This window comes from Quercus suber, unplaced genomic scaffold (assembly GCF_002906115.3).
Source record: "Quercus suber isolate HL8 unplaced genomic scaffold, Cork oak 2.0 scaffold_31, whole genome shotgun sequence".
Taxonomy (NCBI): domain Eukaryota; kingdom Viridiplantae; phylum Streptophyta; class Magnoliopsida; order Fagales; family Fagaceae; genus Quercus; species Quercus suber.
Genome location: NW_027069496.1, coordinates 491,718 through 513,708, shown reverse-complemented (window position 1 = coordinate 513,708; position 21,991 = coordinate 491,718). Strand labels below are relative to the sequence as shown.

The 21,991-nt window shown below is 33.3% G+C and overlaps 2 long non-coding RNA genes across 2 annotated transcripts; one reads left to right on the top strand and one right to left on the bottom strand.

The window, feature by feature from the left end:
* Window positions 1–3,066: 3,066 nt before the first annotated feature.
* On the bottom strand, window positions 3,067–15,318 carry LOC136066316 (uncharacterized). Its single transcript, XR_010627764.1, has 5 exons — window positions 14,970–15,318; window positions 10,600–10,682; window positions 10,320–10,413; window positions 4,421–4,449; window positions 3,067–3,345 (listed from the first exon to the last, which is right to left on the bottom strand). It is a non-coding gene; the product is annotated as an uncharacterized LOC136066316 (long non-coding RNA).
* LOC136066339 (uncharacterized) lies at window positions 6,552–7,398 on the top strand. The gene is made up of 3 exons (XR_010627788.1): window positions 6,552–6,697; window positions 6,777–7,002; window positions 7,105–7,398. It is a non-coding gene; the product is annotated as an uncharacterized LOC136066339 (long non-coding RNA).
* Window positions 15,319–21,991: the final 6,673 nt, after the last annotated feature.

Here is a 21,991-nt window from a genome sequence, read left to right as displayed (position 1 = left end):
AGGCACTTTTGTCAGAGTTGGGGGTCTCTTATAACGACGGGTTTGATGACGCGGTCCGTCAAGTAAAGAACTTGTACCCAGAGCTTGACCTGTCATTTATCAACATCAACATTCCTGAACAAACCTCTGTCCAGCCTGCCCAATCTGAGGACACCAATGAGCTCTTTGGAGATGACGCCCCTATCAGTAATATCCCTGCGGACCTGATGGTTATTGATAGTGAACAGATCTGTCAAGTTAAGGAGATCATTGCCCCTCCAACAAGCTAGAGTTTATTTATATATCTCTTCTCTTTTTTTTTTTTCTTTTTTTTTTAATGAAAACAGAGTAGAACAATTTGTATTTCCCCGTCATGTTTTGGGGCTTTTGAACATATTTCCCTTTGGTGGTGGTGGTGTTGTTGTTGTTGTTTTTTTTTTTTTTTTTTTTTTTTTTTTTTTATTTTTTTTACATTTAATGGTATCATCTTCAAATTGTGCAATACCAAAATCACATATGATAATACTTTTGTCACGTTTGGTGGTTCAATTTTTTTTCTCGCAAATTATGGTTCTATTGTCTCATTAGGCAATGACAACATCACATTTGATAGTACTTTTCTCACATTTGGTTGTATTTTAATTTTTTTTCTCACATTTGATGGTGTTGTTCTCACATTGTGCAATACCAACATTACATTTGACTGTACTTTTGTCACATTTGGTGGTCCATTTTTTTCTTTCTCATATTTGATAGTTCTATTGTCACATTAGGCAGTATCAACATCACATTAGACTGTACATTTCTCATATTCGGTGGTACTTTTGTCACATTCGATGGTTTTTTTTTTTTTTCTCACCAATTACTATAATACTCCTGAAACCTAGAAAATGACCGAAATACTCTTAAAACCTAAAAAATGAGAGAATAACCCTAAAACTTAAAAAAAAAAATGACCAAAATTATCAAAAATCGAAAATATGACTAAAATAACCATGAAACCTAAAAAATGACCAAAATACCCTTAAAAAAATTGATCAAATAACCCTGAATCTTAAAAAAAAAGACCAAAATTATTGTAAAACCTAAAAATAACTGAAATAACAATGATACCTAAAAAATGACCAAAATACCCTTAGGAAAAAAATAAAAGACCACATAGCATATCTTCTTCCCTTCGATGTCGATGATAAAAGATGCAATTTCCTCTATCTCTCTCTGCATCTCTCTTTGTTCACAGTATCTGCCATTTATCACCTCTAAATTTCGGTACATCTCCTTTTATGTAAAAGGTCAATGTTACATTGATGGTTTCCTTTTCTTCTTCTTATTTTTTTAAAGGCCAAATGAAATTACTGAGATAGTGAGCTTTAAATGAAACTTCAATACTAAACTTTCAATTAATTAAAAATTATCTTTCAATTAACACTATTAATAAATTTTAAAAAAATCTAATAAAAGTTTGATTATTTACTTCTACTATTTTTTATTTTTATTTTTTTTCACTCTTACTTCTACTAACTCCATTAACAACTTTTGACACCCCAATATGTAATGTAATAAATGAAAATTTTTTAAGCCAACATTAAATTCCATGTTCACAACCACTGAATTTGCCAATTTGAACTCCAATAAGACCTACACTGCACAAAATGAAATTTCAATGTTCAAATAAATATATGTTTGTTAAGCTCTAAGATTATACCATCTAAAACAAAATTGTTGGGAACAACAATTTTTCAATAGTGATGGTTTCAATGACACTTCTTTTGCATCCATATCATCTTATAAAACCAGATCAAATAACTCTACTTGTTTTGATGTAGGATTTTTTTGCCATTTAACATGATTTTCGAAACAATTTTTCTAGTTGGCATGTTTTTGAAACATATTTGTAAACTAGCATTTTGAGTCTTAAAGACTCGAGATTGCTTAAGGAACTCAAGCCTTTAAGACTCGAGTACAGGATCAAGTTCTAGTGATTCACATATACAAAACTCATTCACAGTATGTTATTTGCAGCAACAACAACAACAACCAAAAAAAAATTAAAATAATAAATTTTATATATTCATCAAGACAAGATAACTACGACATAAAGATGCAACAACTTTGTTAGGTTCTAAATGTTTAGAACAATTGGCAAATCGTGAACACAAACTTACCTAGATATAGATCTTAGAGTCTATAGGTTTTATTAGACAATGCTCAAGGTGATTCAAGTCAAGACTCAAGAACATACAAGCTGCAGGAAGAAGACTTCATATTCTGCCTGGTTCGATCGATCGAAGAACAGGCTCGATCAATCGAAAATCGTATCTGCAAAATTTTAAGTCGGCCCAAACAGCAGCTTAAGCCCATTAAGGATTAGGGTTTCAGATCTAATTCTCCCAATATATAAAGAAAACCCTAAGCCACGTTTTGGGGGGCTTTTAGAGAGAGAGAAGAGAGTGTCTCTTTTGTATCTAGGGTTTTGTACCAAAACCTCTCTAAGGTCTTTGTTGCTCATATTGCTGTTTATGTGAATCTCTTGTGAGATCATTGAGGAGCTTTCCTTCACATATACTTAGAGTTTCCAAGATTCAAGATTATGTCAAGAACTTGGTAATCATTCAGTTGCAGATTCAAGAACTTAAAGATACACAAGCGAGGGTGCTTGTACTTGATTGAAGAGTCCAAGAAAGAAGGAGTCCGTAGATTCGGAGCTTGCATGTGGTCGTGTCAGTAAGTTCTACTGGTGGGTAGCATTAGGAAGTCAAGCGGGGAGCTTGTAGTCCTTCTGTATGAATTTTGATTCTTTCGCATAGTGGATTTAGGTTTACCTTGAGGATAGCTAGGTCAAATCCTCCCCAGGTTTTTACCGTGTGGTTTCCTGGGTGATCATATCTTGTGTTATTTATTATTCCGCTGCATTATATTCTTGATATGATTGTTTGATTGTTTTAACCTAGAATTGTTTAATTTGACTAAGTAACAACTTCGCTAATTAACTAGGCTACGCAATCTAGTTGGTTTAAGAGGTCTAAATTTCCAACAAACTTACTCAATGATTTGATTATACAATAGCAACAATAAAATAAAATAATGTCATAGTCATGACTCATGACAAGTCTATTCCATGGTCCATACTTTAACAATTTTTTCCATAGGCCAAACCTGATTCTTGCATTCCCTAAGGCCAAAATTGCAATTGACCAGTTGAAATAAAAAAAGAGTTATTAATTAGACATGGTGTAGGAGGTTTCGGCAGGGCACAATCCAAGAGCTCCCTAACTTATCATTCCAAGGGTCCAATAGGAGCATAGTAAACTTGAGAGAGCTCCTGCAATCTGGTGCATTTCTCAATCTGATGAATCACCTTCAAGACTGCATAACATGCATATAAAATAGCTTAACATCACTTCAAAGTTTCTAACAAATAGTTTCACAAATATCTCCTATGCATTTCCAAAATCAAAACTAAAATAAAATATGTTTAAAAATCTAATATTTATAGATCAATATTAAGATTATACACAGTCCAAGTTTAAACCAAAATTAGGAAATTCAAAGCTTCACAACAAGTGCACAAGATTCTATAGAATAATGTTACTTTGCTTTTACATAACAATGTTCGAAAACTCAACAATACAAAATTAAATAAAAAGAATGTGCAAAGCTAATTATCAACATGTCCACTTGCAGGTTAGCAAAATTAATAGTATTGTTACATGAATGGCTCAATGACATAATCAAGCAATTAATAGTATTGTTACAGAAATTGCAAAGCTACACCAACTAATGCTTACTAAAATAAAAAACTAAGTGGAGTTCATCATCTCTCTATTAATTACAAATATAATTGATACTAGCCCATAAATCTATAATTTTCCATCTTCATTGGGGTTGGAGACTTTGGAATAAAATATACATGATATTATTGTTAAAACTCTCTTATCAAAATTTAAAACTATAAATCAGATTCTTCATAACTACTTGCACTTGGAGCTAAATATAGTGTTTTTTACCTCATAATATCGATAACATGAAATGATATACAACCCAATTTCATGCACTGCAAACAGGTCTCTTGTTGTAAAGTATCTAAAGGAAGTTGAAAAACTACAAAGAAATCCATTATAAGTATCTTGACTTCTACTTACTCTGCTACTTGCTCATCATAAGAAGGAAAAAATTTGTTTACAAAGAAATCCACTACAATGTGTTTCTTCACATCTATATTTGAATAACATCATGGCAATAATTGAAAAAGAGAATCAAATGCATCTTGCAATTGGTCTACATGTCTGGATTATTCATTCCTAAGTTCTGAACATGGCAACTTCTAACTTGTAGGAATTTCTTATTGTCCCTTTTGTAGTTCAAGTGGTAACTAAAGTATCTGCATTTATATGGTATAACTATCAACACTTAGAAAAATGAGATGTTCGTAAGAGCACACCTCATTGCATAGAGAATTCTGGTAGTTTTCTGCACATCAAAGGGAAATTTATCAAATAAAGCATATAATAAAGACATTATGACTAAAGTGATAAACACAGAAGGAACACAAGAGTTAAAAAATCAATTAATATCCTTAAAATTTATAACAAATATTAATAAGTTTTTGATAAGGTCCAACTCAAAGATTCATGCCTTTTGACAACAAGTTTTTTTTCCAACTAATTTGTTTATTTATTTTTTTGATAAATAATTTTATTGAAAATTTCAACTAATTTATTATGTAGTTTCTTTTATAGGTAAGTTCTACACGCCTCTAAAGAGCACCAAGTCAAGCACATTCGTGCTACACCATATTTCCAAAGGTCACAGGTTTAGCGTATTGTAACTAAGGGTGCGTTTGGTTTGGCTTCAAACCACTTCCGGAAAAGCATTTCCGGAAAATTAGTGTGTTTGGTTGGTTTGTAAAATTTGGTCAACTGTAATGCATTTCCGCTTTGACCGTAAAATAGAGGCATGAAGGTGGAAAATGAATTCAGTTCTCATTTTCACTTCAAACAAAATCCGTAAAACGCTTTCTCATCTCTCACACGCACTCTTCGACCAACTGCTCTCCAAGCTCCAAGCTCACACCGACGAGCTCCAAGCTCCAAGCTCACACTGACGATCCACACACCGACGAGCTCCAACCTCCAAGCTCTAATCTACTCTCCGACGAGCTCCAAGCTCCAAGCTTCGATCCACACACCGACAAGCTCCAAACTCCAAGCTCCGATCCACACACCAACGAGCTCCAAGCTCCGATCTCCGATCCACACACCGACGAGCAAGCTCCGATCCACACACCGACGAGCTCCAAGCTCCGATCTCCGATCCACACACCGAGCTCCAAGCTCCGATCCACACACCGAGCTCCACCATCTCCCTCACACAGCCGATCCTCTCCACGCACAGTGAGTTCCCCTTTTCCATTTCTCAGTCCGATCCCCTAATTTCTCAGTCCGATCCCCAAAATTTCTCAGTCTGATCCACCCTCATTTCTCAGTCCAATCCACCCTCTCATCACTTCATTTCTCAGCCCGATCCACACAGCTTCGATCCACACACAAAAAATACAAAAAACTGAAAGGGCCGACCCCCCCTCAAACCTATAAACAATCCAACTGAAAATCATCAGTCCCTCATAAACAACCCAACCTTTATTATTATTATTATTATTATTATTATTATTATTATTATTATTATTATATTTTTTGGTTGATAATGAGTATTGGGTATGACTGAAATTGGCTATGACTGAAATTTCCTTAGTTTTATTTGGTTGATAATGAGTATTGGGTGTAGCTGATGTTGAGTGGGTTGCATAAATTTGACGTGGGTACCGTGGGTTTGGGTATAAATTTGATGTAAAAATAGTTGTTGTGGTGGGAGTTGGTTATTGGGCACAAATTTGATGTGGCTATTGTTGTTCTGTGAGTTGTGAAATTTGATGCGGCTATTGTTGTTTTGTGTTTTTTCTTTTTTTGGGAAACTCTTGTTCAATGTTTTCTATAATAACAATGCAATGTGATTTGTTCATAGGTGTAAATATTGATTGTGATGGTATTATATTGTGTACGGTGTTGATGTTACAATTATACAGAAATATATGTGCATAAACATTTTGGTACTCGTTATCAATGTGGTTTGGATGTTTTCTGTTTGTGGCTGTTTTTATTTACTGTGTAATCAATAGCATGCTTGTTTACATACCTCTTAGACTACAGTGTTTGTGATTTTTTAGATGAAGAAAAAAACCAAAGCCCCAATTCTTGCCTCAGTTGTATCTATCCTCCTTGTGGGGGTTGCATTGTTAAGGAAATTGCGGCGTAGACGTAAATGATTGCCTAGGGCGCCTTTTGTTAATCATGCAGCCGAGAGAGAGGAATACATAAATAGTGTTCTGCATGGAAGTGAGAGATATTGTGTGAATCAAATTAGGATGAAGCCTATAGCTTTCCACTACTTATGTCACATCCTCACTGAGGGGGAGCATGTACGCCCGACTGTTCACATGCCTGTTACAGAGCAAGTGTTTATTTTCTTACACATTATTGGTCATAATGTGAGGTTTCGTGTAATGGGTAGTCGGATTTATAGATCAACTGAGACTGTTCATAGATATTTTAAGGTCGTCTTTAGGGGGGTCCTGAAATTATATAGAGCTCTAATAAGACTACGTAGCGAAGATACACCCTAAGAGATAAGGAATAGCAGAAGGTTCTACCTATATTTTAAGGTAAATATTGCGACTTGTGTATTTTTGTAAATTATGAAGATTTGTGTAATTTTAAACCATTATGTCTGTCAAAAATTAGGATTGTGTTGGAGCAATAGATGGTACACATGTTCGTGCATCTGTGCCACTTGAAATACAAGGAAGATTTCGTGGTCGCAAAGATGGAACCACGCAAAATGTGTTAGCTGCCATTAGTTTTGACTTAAAGTTTACTTATGTTTTGGCTGGATGGGAAGGCAGTGCACATGATTCACGTGTGTTAAATGATGCATTTGCTAGGCCAGGGGGATTTTCAATTCCCAACGGTATTATACGTTTACTTCACCTTTTTGGTTTATTAGTTTAATAAATATTGTGCGTTTTCTTAAGCATAGTAGTGATTTGGTTTTATTTTTGAATATATGTAGGTAAATATTATCTTGGTGATGCTGGGTATGGTAATAAAAATGGAATATTGTCACCTTATCGAAGTGTGCGATATCACTTAAAAGAGTTTAGTGATCATCCTCCTGAGAATGAGAAAGAATTGTTCAACCTGCGACACTCTTCATTGAGAACTACCATTGAGCGAAGGTTTGGAGTGTTGAAGAAACGTTTTCAAGTGTTGGATGCAGAACCATTTTGGTCTTTTGAAACCCAAGTGAAAGTAGTGTTAGGATGTTGTGTGGTTCATAATCACATTATGGGGGTTGAACCACATGACCATATTATGGAAGCTGCAATGAACGAAGTAGAGTCTAGTGACCCCCAACAAGAAACACAATCACGTCGAGAGTCCATTGAAGACAGTAGATTATGGAATGCTAAGAAGGATGAGATATGTCAAGCCATGTGGTCTAATTATATCAGGAGTGGAGAGTAATACTTTATTTAGATTTCTATGATTGTAATATGTGTGTTTATTTATTTATTTATTTATGAAGACAGTGTATTTACTATAGACTTCTGGTGGTGTAATGGAAAAGTATTTTCAGCATTACATTGTTATTTGATGGTATTACATTGTCATTTCGAGTGTTAGCATGTTTCATTCTGTTGTGCAAATTTATAAGCATGGTTGTATGTGTGTTTGATTTGTTGTTCATATTCCGAGCGTAATTACTAAATGCTACTCTCATTTTTAAATGCTACTCTGACTATACAATTTTCATATGTAGTAATGTCAAAGGGCAAAGAGAAGGTAACCAGCAACAAGCAATTCAGGTGGCTGCCCCCTATACATGAAATGATGCTGAGGATACTTGCACAAGAGGCTGGAAAGGGCAACAAGCCCTCTAGCACCTTCAAGGCAGGCTCCTTTGCTCTTGTAGCAAAGGAGATAACTGCCCAATTTGGGGTTGAGTGCCACCCACCCTATGTTGAGAATCGGATGTGAACTCTAAGGACCATGTGGTCTACTATTGAGAAACTTTGAAAGAAAAGTGGATTTGGTTGGGATGACAACCTAAAAATGATAACGTGTGATGCAAAGACATACCAAGAAGAAGTTATGGTATGCCTTCCAACTATATTTTCTTAATATAAATGATAATATATGTTTTTGTCCAAAAATTGAAATTTATAATGTCATTCTTTGTTAGGATTCCATTGCTTTTGTCAATTATTTGGTATTTTAAAGAGTTGTAAATGAAAAAAAAAGAAGAGAAAGACAGCCATATCTTAGTTTGGAAATTGAAGGCAAAGAATTATTTGAAAAGATATTCAAAGTTTCAACCATATCCTGCCTAGTACGGTTTACTGTCCATAGTCCAAGAGTAATGTCACACCACCATATCTAGATGTTTAAACTCAGCATCTACTCCATACCATGATTTTATGTTTAATTTGACAAGGATGGACACCCACTATATTTTTCATATAATAACAGATTTGTTTGTTTATCATTGACCTAAAACATTTACTGGCATGAATATTGCATTGAATATTGAATTTATGAGTGAAGTGATTATTGCATTGTCATTATACGTTCCTTTCTCCCTTACAGGCGCATCGAAAACATGCAGAGTTTCTAAACAAGAAAATAGAGATGTATGATGAGTTAGCTATTATTGTGGGGAAGGACACAGCCACGGGTGGCTTCTCAAATTCCTATGTAGATATTGAAAATGAGCCAAATAATGGCGACAGTGCTGAATTTGTTGCAGATAATGTGGAGGAAGATGTGGTCAAAAAAGGTAAGAATGCAGTCGAGTCATCCACCACTGGGTCGGGAATTTCCAAGTCCCGCAAAAGAGGGCGTGCACCTTCTACTGTTGATGATAGCGTGTTGACTGATCTGTCTGATCAGTTGAAGGAAATAGCTACGGCTCTTAAAGAAATCAATCGGGGCCCGGTGGATTACACATCTCTTTATAATGAGGTTATGGCTATGATGGCGGATGGGTATAGCGAAGAAATGCTCGCAACTGCGTTTGACCATTTGTGTGAAAATGAGAAGGTAGCATGGGGATTTCTAGCCAAGAATGCTAGGCTGCGAAAGATGTGGTTGGATAGTTTTTTTTTCTCACAACTTTGACTTGCCTGTTTCATGTAGACTGTGACGGTAGCTTTAGGAATTCACTTTTGTTGTAGTACTAGTATTGATCTACCATTGTATTATATATGTAGTATTTTGTATTATTGGGACGATACAATTGCCCAAATTATGTATTTGTACTGTTCAGATACCACGAGTAGGTATCATTTTTGTACACCATGGAGGTGTAATGACAATGGTGAACGATGAATGTGGCTATTTTTATATTAATATTATCGGTATATTTAAATGATTATTTTTGATGTTGAAGTGAATGATTATTTTTGTACTGTTACAGATATGTATATGCAATGCAGGTGTATGTTGAAGTGGATGATTAGTTTTGTATTGTTACAGGTTTGTCTAGATAATGCAGGAGTAGAAATTTGTAAGGCATTTCGTATTTTCCGTAAAATTAATTCACAAACCAAACATGGAAATTGATTTTCCAGAAAAAATGAATTTCATTTTCCGTAAAATGTTTACCTAAACCAAACATGAGAATTGATTTTCCGTAAAATAAAAAGCATTTTTCGTAAAATGTTTGAACGAACCAAACACCAGAATTAATTTTCCGTAAAACGAATTCTGAAACAACCAAACGCCCTGAATACATTTTCCTTTTCCGGAAAATAGCATTTCCAGAAAATATGTATTTTCCGGAAAACATTTTACGCGAAACAAACACAGCCTAAAAGGCTACTATAATGGTTTATAAAAAAAAAATTGTGATCCACAGTGGCTTAACAATAGGTTCTTGCTTTCCAAATTAGTGACTTAACCATTGTCCTTCCTAAAGATCAAATATTTGCAATATTTTAATAGTTGCAAGTCAGAACTATAACTGCCTAAATCTAAGAGTTAGCCATGGAGTACCAGGGCCATTAAGTTCAAAGCAATTTTTAACACTTTGCATAATGAAAGTACCATTGAGAACTCCAGGAAATGAAGAAAGGTATCAACTTTTGGAGGTACAATGATATTAATAATGTCAACCAGGTTTAAGACAAAAATTTCATGTATCAAGCATTTTCATGTTAATAAATAATAAAAAAAGAAAAGTAACAACAACAAATGAAGACAAAATTTGATGTATCTTATTTATACCTTTAAACTTGTGAACCAGATCAATACCGTCAACAACCCGAATTCGTGAATTTACAAATGTGATGAGAACTTTTGATGAACTACCTGGAGCAAACTGTTTAGATAAATTGATCAGCAACTGAAAAGTATCAACCAAACAAAGTAAGCATACAAACCATCTTTACAAGTGAAAATCAGCTGAACAAGGAGAGAGTAAAATAGAAAGAAATCGGCAAGTTAATTGTAGTTGAATTTATAATAATCTCATAAAAAGTACAAGATGGTAAAGCCACCAGATTACCTGGAAACCAGAGATTTTCTTGTGATGAGATTTCTTCTTCTTGTTCTGCAGATTGATTTGGCTTTTTTGTTGCAACATATTCTCTAAAAGTATGAACAGATAAAGAAGTTATTAACAGTTAGTGCACAAAAAACTTGACTAAACCAACCATGCACACATAGAGAGCTTTCTAAACTAGCACTAGATGTATTGTATAAACGGCAACTTCCCTTGTGTGAACCAACTAGTGTACCCTTCAGAAACCAACAAATTTCTTAAGCCCATTGAAGAATTGTATTTTATATAACTTGAACTTTAGTCTTTGATATTATTAAGAAAGAAGTTTCTGGAAATTAGAAGAGAGAGCTTTTGAGAGAAAAGAAATTCTCATTCATCAATTTTAGAAAATGTAAAAAGTGAGTAATTACATGAGCCCCTGTTTCTATATATACCATAACAGAGGAGTTAAGACTAAAACAGAAAATTAACAAACTTCCTAATCTAACGGAAATACAACTGCACCATTAGATGCATGCCAAGTGGACTTCCTATACAACTAATTGGGACTTAAGTTACTCACATGCTATGCACGTGATTTCATTAATTCATACACTGCCGTTTTGTTCTTCAGCTTGTTCTATTTTCTCAACCTCACGCGTGTCGTTTTGCCTTGTTCTTGACAATTGGTTTTGCCGTTTTCACTTAATTCAGTTCCAGCTTCAATAGATATCAACAGTATTCATGATGCCAATTTAGTGTAGAAGTCACCTGACTGTATTGGCAAACAGAGCAACTATTACTTCCATTTAATGAGAGGCAAATCTCATGGATATAAACCTCAAGAGTTCTTTTGCATTCTCCATAATTGTCCTCATATTCTGAAGTCCTAGATGAAAATTACAGTGCAAACATTGTTGCACCCATTAATATAATATTTATTGCAAAAATGAAAACTATTTAAGTTCTCTGCTTTTATGAATTAAAACATCATTTTTTCTTCTTCTTTTTTACTGAATTACTACGTCTTTTAGGAGTTAGGAAAACTTGTTTCTTTTTTTTTTTTTTTTTTTTTTTTTTTTTTTTTTTTTTTTTTTTAAAAATTGTAAGGGTAGTGTGTGAGAAGATGTGAAGAAAAGCTCAAGAGTGTGCAAGAAAAACAGAGTCTCGCGACTAGGACTCGCGGGTGGTTCGCGACTAGCAAGCCGCGAAAGGCAGGCACGTGAGAGGCACACTAGGAAGCTGAAGGGTCGCGCCAGCTGTCACGCTACAGGACAAAAGTTCCAGTCTAGCCAGGCCGTTACGTCGCGACTTGATTTCGCGACTTGGCCAAGCCGCGAGATCAAGTCGCCAACTTGCCCTGTTTGGCAAAAACTGACGTTTTGCATTCCCTTCTTACCCTACTATATATACACCCTTATACCCATCATATTGAGAGAGCTTCCAGAGAGAATTTTGTGAGAGAAAACCCTAGAGAAATACAAGATTGATTCATCCCCAATCTTCATCTAAAGAGACTCTACAAATTCCTCTACTCTCTTCCTCTCTATTGTCATATCCTTGAGAGGTCATTTACCAATCCCTTGTCTCACCACATCCACGTCTGTGAGAAGGTTCATTTGGTGCTTTGGGAAGCAGTTTGGAAAGGAACCAATATACATTGGTTGATGCTATGGTCAATATACATCGGCGTAACCTCGTTGGAGCAAGAAGCTTGGAAGGCTTAGGTACTTGGGTAGATTAGGCTTGGAGGGTCTTCTGCTATTCATGTATCCCAACTACATTCTTTAGTGGATTATTTGACTGCTTGGAGGGCGGCGGAGAGGTTTTACGCCGAAGACTTCGATTTCCTCTTCGATAACACATCGTGTGTTGTCCGTGTGTTTGCATCTTCTTTCCCTTTACCTTTGCCTTATATTTACTGCTGTGGATGTATTTATATTTGGCTTAGATTGTTCTATCAATTCTGTTATAAGCTTGTTATCATATTCCGCACATTAATTGTTTGATATAAAGCTTGAATTGGTATTTTTGTAATTTGGGGTCTAAACGTTCAAAAGTGTTTTATACCCTTTTTGAACTTTCATATGGGACCCTTTAGAATACTTCAGAAAACCCAGACATAAATGAGTGAGAAAGATCCAAACACATGTTGAAGGAAGAAAGTTAAAGAAGGAAAAGCAGAAGCAAAGTAAGATATCTGATGTATTTCTTCCTTTGTGTTAAAGGAAAAGCTAAGGAAGTTGTATGTAGCAGAAGGGACCCAAGATCCAGCACAGTTTTCAAAGATCAAAGTAATAATGGTAATGACAATAATAAAATGTGACAGAGGTGTAATTGAAGGGCTTGATAATGAAAGCGAAAGGTAGGGAAAGTAGGGTTGCTCTTAATGCTACTCTGTGCTTTGGACCCTTTATGATTCAGTTATCAGACATTAAGTATTGCTATTCATTAAAAGTGTCATCATTAATGTAATAGGATCCTAGAGATATGGTTAAAGAGTAGTTGAAGAAATGGTTAAGGTTGTGGGGGGATCAGTTAGGGTAAAAGAACTTTTTATTTTTTCTGGCTTAGGGTTTGGAAGGTGTTGGCCCTGTTGGGTTTTTGTGTTGGGGGGGGGGGGGTGGTTGTTTCCATTATACGTTGTCCATGCAAAAGAGAGAGTGCATGTAAATGCATAAAAGACAAAATAGGGTTTTTATCTCTTGCTTGCTTGTTCTCTCTTAACCGTTCTCTGAAATAGAGAAGAAAAGACAAGCACTACAAACAACATGAGTTGTTTCTATCCTTTTTTTTCAAGGGTTACTAAAATTTGTCCAAATATACACTAAAGTATGACTATTACTAGATTTATTAAGGACCTTCAAAATAATTAACACAACTCTTGAAATAAATTTATAAAAAAGTGGTTAATTTTGTCACTAAAATGTAAATCGTCTTAAATTCACAACCCCTAATAAAAATACCCAAAAAAAAATTTCAACCCTTGAAAAAAATTTCAAAAAAATATTTAAAAAAACAAAAGAATATGCTATACGATAGCCTGAAGCTAAAAAAAAAAAAAAAAGTAAAAAACTAAATAAAATACCCAACCTTCCTTAAAAAAAAAAAAAAAAAAAAAAAAAAAAAAAAAACTCTCAATCTCTCATATATCACAAGCTCTCTCTGAGATCACTCACTGTCTCATATATTTAAGGGTCTCTTGGCCCTTAAAATAAGATAGAGCACTTGTTTTGAGGACCATGAAGGCTTTCAAAATTTTCTTTTCGACGATATAAGTTTTGAAGGTTATCAAGACTCAATTGGACTTTTAAAATAATTTTTCTCAAGGTTTTTTAATACCTTTTTTAAGGGTTTTGACCCTTGAAAAAAGTCATATTTGTTGTAGTGAAGAGGGCAAGTGAGGTTATGTTATGAAAGTGGGACAGTACTGCACTGCACAGCACTACTGCTCTGCTCGGCTGCAAAATAGGCATGGAGTTGGGCGGGCAGCTTGGCAGTGCAAATTGGCCTTTTTTTTTTTTTGCTGAATTACTACGTCTGTTAGGAGTTAGGACAGCTTATTTCTATTTTTTTATGGAAGAAAGATGTTGTAAGTCCGTAGAATTATTACTACTTTCATACCAAGGTTCCATAAGTTTTTATTTTGACTATTTATTATCATTTTCAAAGGTTTACATATGGAAACTATGATGATGATAATCATAATAGTCATCATGATAGTTTCCACGTGTAGACCTTTGGACCGATAAAGGATATTTCTCTAAAAACACTAAGAACATGAGTAAATCATTAACATAGAATATTAGACATGATTTTCTTTCTTTTTCATAAGATTTAAGACATTATCCTCAGGCTCAAATACAAAGCTCGGCCAAGCATGGCAAAGCATAGCTATTGCCATGGCAAGAAGCCAACCGAATCCAAACACATCAAAAACATTACAATGGCCTATTAAATAACTAAGGAAAGGAAACATTATGCATAGAGGAAAAAAATATTAAATAAATAAACAAAAGCCCTTTTTGGCATTTTTACAAACATGTATATGCATAAGCACTCTTATAAATTTTTTTTTTTTTTTTTTTAAAAAAAACCCAAACTTTAAATGCAAAAAATTCCTCCATCCTAAATCCTATTTAGTAACTCAATCACAATTCAAAATTATCTTCTCATATCATAAAATCCAAGAAAATTGAAAGAAGAAAGAGAGGAAAAGAACCTTATGGCATGTACATGTCATATATCAATCACATGGCATAAATTTCTATTATTAATTAAATTGAAAAAACCAAAGAAATTTTTATCCCCAAACAAATACATGACTTACAAAGAATTAAAGAACCCATATTTTGCCAATCTAGAGGTAGGGATCTAGACTAAGAAATACCAACCTGAGGATGGTTAGAGTCGGAAATTTATTCTACTGGATATGGATTTGTTTTCTTGAAGAATGATTTTTTTGCCATGAAAATCACTGCTGATCTTAGGTCCTATGATTTCTCCTCACTCAACAGGGCAAGAAACGACATAATTGTATTGTAGAGATGAATTACCTACAACAACCTATCTCTGTCTTCAAGTTGCTTCTGATTTGCAGATCAGAAACCTTTGTAAAATTTTGTAGTTTTTTCTATCATACATAGAATGATAGAAAAACAGGAATATAAGGGAGTGGAGTGAAAGCAAGAGCAAAATCTAAGAAAGGAAGAAGAAAGAATCGGAAAACCAAATGAACAAGAAGAGAACGCAAGAGAAAGAGAAAAAGTTGAGATTGGAACCATCTATGTTTTTTTATTTTATATATATAATTTTTATTTTGAGAATCTAATTTATAAGTAGATAAATAAATTTGAAAATTAACAGGAGAGTGACCTTATTATTTAGGCAATATTTTAGTGGAAGTTAGGATTGTATTTTTACCGGATTGTCCTTTAGTTTTGTCTTTACTTAAACATAAAGATGTGAGGGTATTTTAGAATGAAAAAAATCCGGTCCAAACAGGAGAAACCCCTTAAATAGTAGTATAGATTCACTGACCTACTTTTTCAATAACAGGTTTCCATTAAAACTAAAGGAATGGCCAGTATTGAAACAATGATAAATTAATGGCTAGGATTAGGGAGGGTACCATACCCCCAAAACAAATAGGGGGTACCATAGAATGACCTAAATGATATAGTCTATATATCATATACTATATACTATCTAATACTATATATAATAGTAGAAGCCCTTAAGGAGGTGCTGCCATGTTAGGAAAAATGCCCATCTAACTTTTAGCCACATTCACAATTAAAAAGTGATAAATTATATTGCTTCACAACCTTAACACCTTTTTATAGTCTTTGGGTATATAAAAAAAAAGGGTTAAAAAAAAAGGCTTGCATCTTAAAAAACACGAGCAATACAGAGAAAGGGAAGAAGAGGAAAAAACAAAGCTTGCAAGTTGCGATACATGGGAGAGACAGAGTTCGTATAGCTGGCCATCACCATCCCTTGCCAAACTTAGACCACCGGAACCGGCATCGGTAACCTAAAGGTGCATGCCGGTATTGAGATACTACCACCGGTAATTCTTTTCCCTTTCTTTCTTAGATCTAGGAATGAAATATGAATTAGTTTTGAAAATTTTGGTTGGATTGATTTCTATTTAGGTATTTGGGTTACATTTGGTTTCAATTTTAAAAGAGAAGAGAGAAATTACTAAAAGGATGCATTGTTAATAGTGATGCGTTGTTAAGGCACAAGAGAGAAAGACAGACATCTCAGGGCTGGCACTACCATTGGCCTCCAACCACAAGGAAACTTTATTTCTTCTGTCATTGCACCGCCAAAGCCGTTATTGGGTATTTTAAAGAGTCTAAGAATTTGGGTGAGGATATTTTAGTAGGCAAAATATTGAAACCCAAACCAGAAATCCAGTTATTAATAGTGTATATGTATACACGAGAGAGAGAGAGAGAGAGAGAGAGATTTCATTCATAATTGTTATATTGTTTTAATAATTTGCCTTTTTTTTTTTTAAATTAGGGTTAATCACACTCTCCTCCCTTGAGATTTGGGAAAATGACACTCCACCCCAAACCTGAAGGGAAAAAAATTCCCCTCCTTTGAGGTTTGAAAAATTAACATTTCCTCCCATTTGTTTATATTAGTAATGAAATATTCTAAATTTTTATAAGAATCATTTTACAAAATTTTAACTATTGTTAATAAAAAAATAACTGATAAATTTATAAGAAAAATGTTGCAAATTTTGCTCATCATTTTCACACCGAAGTTTCACTTTAGAGTAAAGACATCCACCCATGAGGTTCAATTTTATTTTGTTATTAGTTATTATAAAAAATTATCGAGTTTAAAATGTTTTTTTTTTTTAAGAAAGATATTAGATATCATAAAGTTAAACTTTTTTTTTTTTTTTTATAAAGTCAAAATTCCACGACCAAAAACAAAAAGTCTTATGGTAAAAGTGGCAAGATTCACAATGTTCAATTTTTTATTGTAGTATTCACTTAGTGGGGTTAAAATAAAAAGAAAAAAATTATTAAAAAAAAAAAAAAAACGATTCGTGTGGAAACCTATTACCCATTGAATTAATTTTTTCCAATAAACCGAGCAGTTTATATCATTTTTTTTTTTTTTTTTTTTTTTTGAGGAACGGGCAGTTTATATCTAGTTGTTTTATTAGTTGACCTACTCAGGTTTCCTATATATCCTATCCAATCAAACATAAAGTTGAAACAATAAATTATATAATGTATTCATTTAACCAATAATATTATATAATATAATGTATAATTAATTAATACCAAGTACAAGAATAGGAGAAGCAGCCCCTATAGTATGGAATTTTGAAAAATAATATAATACAACCATTTCTCTGTCATTATCCCCTTTAAGCAGCATGACTGTATCATTATCCTCTTCCATTTATAAAATATTATTACTATTATTATAATTAATTATTGTTGATGTTGTTAATTTTCTTATTATTATACTCATGTCACATGATCTCTGTGTCTTTTGTGTGTGTTTGTGTGTTGGCATTTGAGCCTGAGATTGCTTTCTTAACAATCTTGGTATGTTCAGAAGGCAAAGAATTCTTTTGTCCGTGAAAATAGCATTGTTTTTTGGATTTGCAGGTGCTGTTCTTGTTGCCATTGAGCAGAAAGTTGGCTAGTATAATAAGATTTTTTGCAATAGAATAACATTAAAGACAATTAATTAATTTTTTAAGTAATCCAATCAATTCCTTTTTCCTTTGATATATGCATGTTTTATGTTGGCCCTTTCGATCTTGTCTTTTGAATTTATGTTATGTATCCTGCTTCCTAGGTTCTCATCTCCTCATGATGAAAAGCATGATTAAATGCTATAATTTTTTTTTTTGGGGGTGGGGGATTAATCAAGTTTTGAAGTTTCTATGAGTCCTTGAGACAACTAAAGAACTTGTTAATGATGATTATAGCAATAATCAATACATGATTGAAGATTCAAATTCAAAGATTTCACTTTCTCAAAAAAAAAAAAAAAAAATCTAAGATTTCAAATACGTTTTTATTAGGAAAAAAGGGATGCCAGAGTATTAGTTTAGAAACTATTTTTTTTGAAAAAAAAAAAAAAACTTTTTTTACAGTTTTTTATATTTTCCATGAAAATGAAGTTAAAATATTCCTAAAATTGTCCACTTATAAATGTCCTAAAGGCACCCGTTAACAGGACTCATATATTTATAACACATTAATTTATTCTTGAAGCAATATGATTATAGATATATAACGCCCTACAAATGTTGATATAGGTTTGAAAGCCGAAGCTCAAACTTGCTTGAGAGGTAAATCAAAGATACATTTTGTGCTCATTTAGGAGGGTAGTTTGTGGGTTCTAGTTAACTCAACTGGTAAAGTTTTTTATAATTGAATAAGAGATCTGAGGTTCAATTCCCGCCTACACCAAAACTGATTAATCTCTTGATTTGATGATAAAAAACTATTATTAGGAGTAGACATCATAAGTTGAAACTCTCTAAAAAAAATGAGGGTAGTTTAAAATTTCATTTGTCCAACTTTTTAAACATTTTTTTTTTAATGGGCTAAACTTAGGTACAATACTGAGTTATTGTTTCTTCATTTTCTCTCTTAAAATTCAGTTAAAAAAAAAAAAAAAAAAAACAAACAAACAAACCATAACTGAGTTTTAAGAAGAAAATCTAAGAATTAATAACCAAGGTATTGTATTTAAGTTTTATCTTTTTTTTTTCTTTTTTCTTTTTTTAATGTTGATATGTTCATAAGGATTAAACTATCATAATAGCTAGGTCAGATATCAATTACATAAAAAGACAAATGGATTCAATTTTTATTAAGAGTTGAGACATGTGATCACAACTCATCTTGGCTTTGAACACGAGTTTGTAAAGTCCAAGTGTGAATGTATCTTGACAAAAGCACTTTATGTGGATCAATTTTTGTACTCTTTGAGAAAGAGTCCTTATTGAAGTAATTCTTTGGTGCTTGGCTGAGAGTAGGACTCACATGCTCATTAGAGCAATTGAGCTTGGCAGCCAAAACATCTTCCAAGAAATGCTACTTATTATTGCACAAGTTGAATTACGCACTACCGTACATGCTTTAGTTGAAATCGTGTATCCTATATACACAACAATGACGGAGTTAGAATTTCAATTCATGAGGGGCAAGATTAAACTATCATAACAGTTGGGTCAGATATCGATTACATAAAAAGACAAATGGATTCAATTTTTATTAAGAGTTGAGACATGTGATCACAACTCATCTTGGCTTTGAACACGAGTTTGTAAAGTCCAAGTGTGAATGTATCTTGACAAAAGCACTTTATGTGGATCAATTTTTGTACTCTTTGAGAAAGAGTCCTTATTGAAGAAATTCTTTGGTGCTTGGCTGAAAGTAGGACTCACATGCTCATTAGAGCAATTGAGCTTGGCAGCCAAAACATCTTCCAAGAAATGCTACTTATTATTGCACAAGCTGAATTGTACACTATCGTACATGCTTTAGTTGAAATCGTGTATCCTATATACACAACAATGACAGAGTCAGAATTTCAATTCAGGAGGGGCAAGATTAAACTATCATAACAGTTGGGTCAGATATCGATTACATAAAAAGACAAATGGATTCAATTTTTTTTAAGAGTTGAGACATGTGATCACAACTCATCTTGGCTTTGAACACGAGTTTGTAAAGTCCAAGTGTGAATGTATCTTCACAAAAGCACTTTATGTGGATCAATTTTTGTACTCTTTGAGAAAGAGTCCTTATTGAAGAAATTCTTTGGTGCTTGGCTGAAAGTAGGACTCACATGCTCATTAGAGCAATTGAGCTTGGCAGCCAAAACATCTTCCAAGAAATGCTACTTATTATTGCACAAGCTGAATTGTACACTATGGTACATGCTTTAGTTGAAATCGTGTATCCTATATACACAACAATGACGGAGTCAGAATTTCAATTCAGGAGGGGCAAGATTAAACTATCATAACAGTTGAGTCAGATATCGATTACATAAAAAGACAAATGGATTCAATTTTTATTAAGAGTTGAGACATGTGATCACAGCTCATCTTGGCTTTGAACACGAGTTTGTAAAGTCCAAGTGTGAATGTATCTTGGCAAAAGCACTTTTTCTGGATCAATTTTTGTACTCTTTGAAAGTGTCCTTATTGAAGTAATTCTTTGGTACTTAGCTGAGAGTATGACTCATATGCTCATTAGAGCAATTGAGCTTGGCAGCCAAAACATCTTCCAAGAAATGCTACTTATTATTGCACACGCTGAATTACACACTATCATACACACTTTAGTTGAAATCGTGTATCCCATATACACAATAATGATGGAGTCAGAATTTCAATTCAAGAAAGGCAAGATTAAAAGACAAAAATAAAAGCAAATTAACATTGAAATTAATTATTAATCTATAATAAAATAAATAAATAAAATAATTAATCAAAGTAATAAACTATTATTTTATATTATTAAAATAAATAAAGAATAAATAAAGAACAATAATCAATTATAATTAATAATAATCAAAGTAAGAGGTTAATTTAAATATATAAATTTCAAACATCATATTCATATATGATTTTATAAAATAAAAATAAATAAATAAATCAATGTAAAAGTGTTAAGAGTATAGTAAAATGCAGAACTTTCTTTCTCTATTCTTCTAAACGTTTACATTTTTGAGTTATAACATAAATCCAAAATTTGAAACAATGAAAAGGATAAGAGATGAAGAAAACAGGTAGAGAAGGTTTTAGGGTTTTTGTGTTGAATAGGACACAAGTATTTTTATTATTACTCCCTCTATCCCACTTTATTTGTCATCTATTCCATTTTGGGATGTCCCAAAATATTGTTTTGTTTCTAAAAATAAAAGTCATTAATTTACTAATATTTTCATTATACCCCTATTAATTTACTAATTCAATTTTTTGAAAAATTATTTAAGGGTAGTTTTGGAAACTTATACATTTTTAAAAGGTAAACAAGAAAATAAATAATTTTCCTTTAAAAAATTTGACTTTTCAAACCGGACAAATAAAGTGGGACGGGGGAGTATCATTATTATGGGACCCGCTACTAATTTAAGCCTTGAAGAGCTTTTTTTTTTTTCCTTTTTTTTTTTTTTTTCTTCCGCCTATGCGTTGAAATTGGAGAGTATCATTATTATGGGACCCGCTACTAATTTAAGCCTTGAAGAGCTTTTTTTTTTTTCCTTTTTTTTTTTTTTTTCTTCCGCCTATGCGTTGAAATTGGAGTGCCATGAGAAGCTTAAAATAAAATGTGATGTGTGAATTGGGCTAAGGAACACGTGGGATAGAATTGGTGGTTAAGTAGGGTGAAATTGAAGTAAGGTAGAAAACGTGGAATAATACTGGAGTGCCACGTTATTAGGAGAGTAACTTTTCTGCCTCTCTTTTGGTGTTTGGACCTTTTTTTTTTTTTTTTTTTAAGCGAGAGTGTTGCTTTGTTTTCATTCTCAGAGGAGGTAAAGACGTAAAGTATTTCACAGTCAACATACATGTAAGTAGGGATTAAAACTTTTTGGACGAGGGGTAAATGCCCCCTCTCGCCCTTTTTTGGCTCCGCCCTTAATACACAGTGTGTAAATTATTATCATCACTCTTTAAAAAACTTAAATACCTTCAAAGTTAAGACTTAAGAGTCAAGAGGAATAAAGCAATCACAACTTTGCGAGGACCTTAATATTATGGGCCAATGCCTAAAAAGACTTTAACTCTTAGTCATGAGCAATGACCTCTTATGTACTTAGTATAAATCATATCAGCATATTCCCACTTTGGTACGACATATGAACAACTATATGAGAATGCCAGATTGTGACATATTTGTCTGCTTTC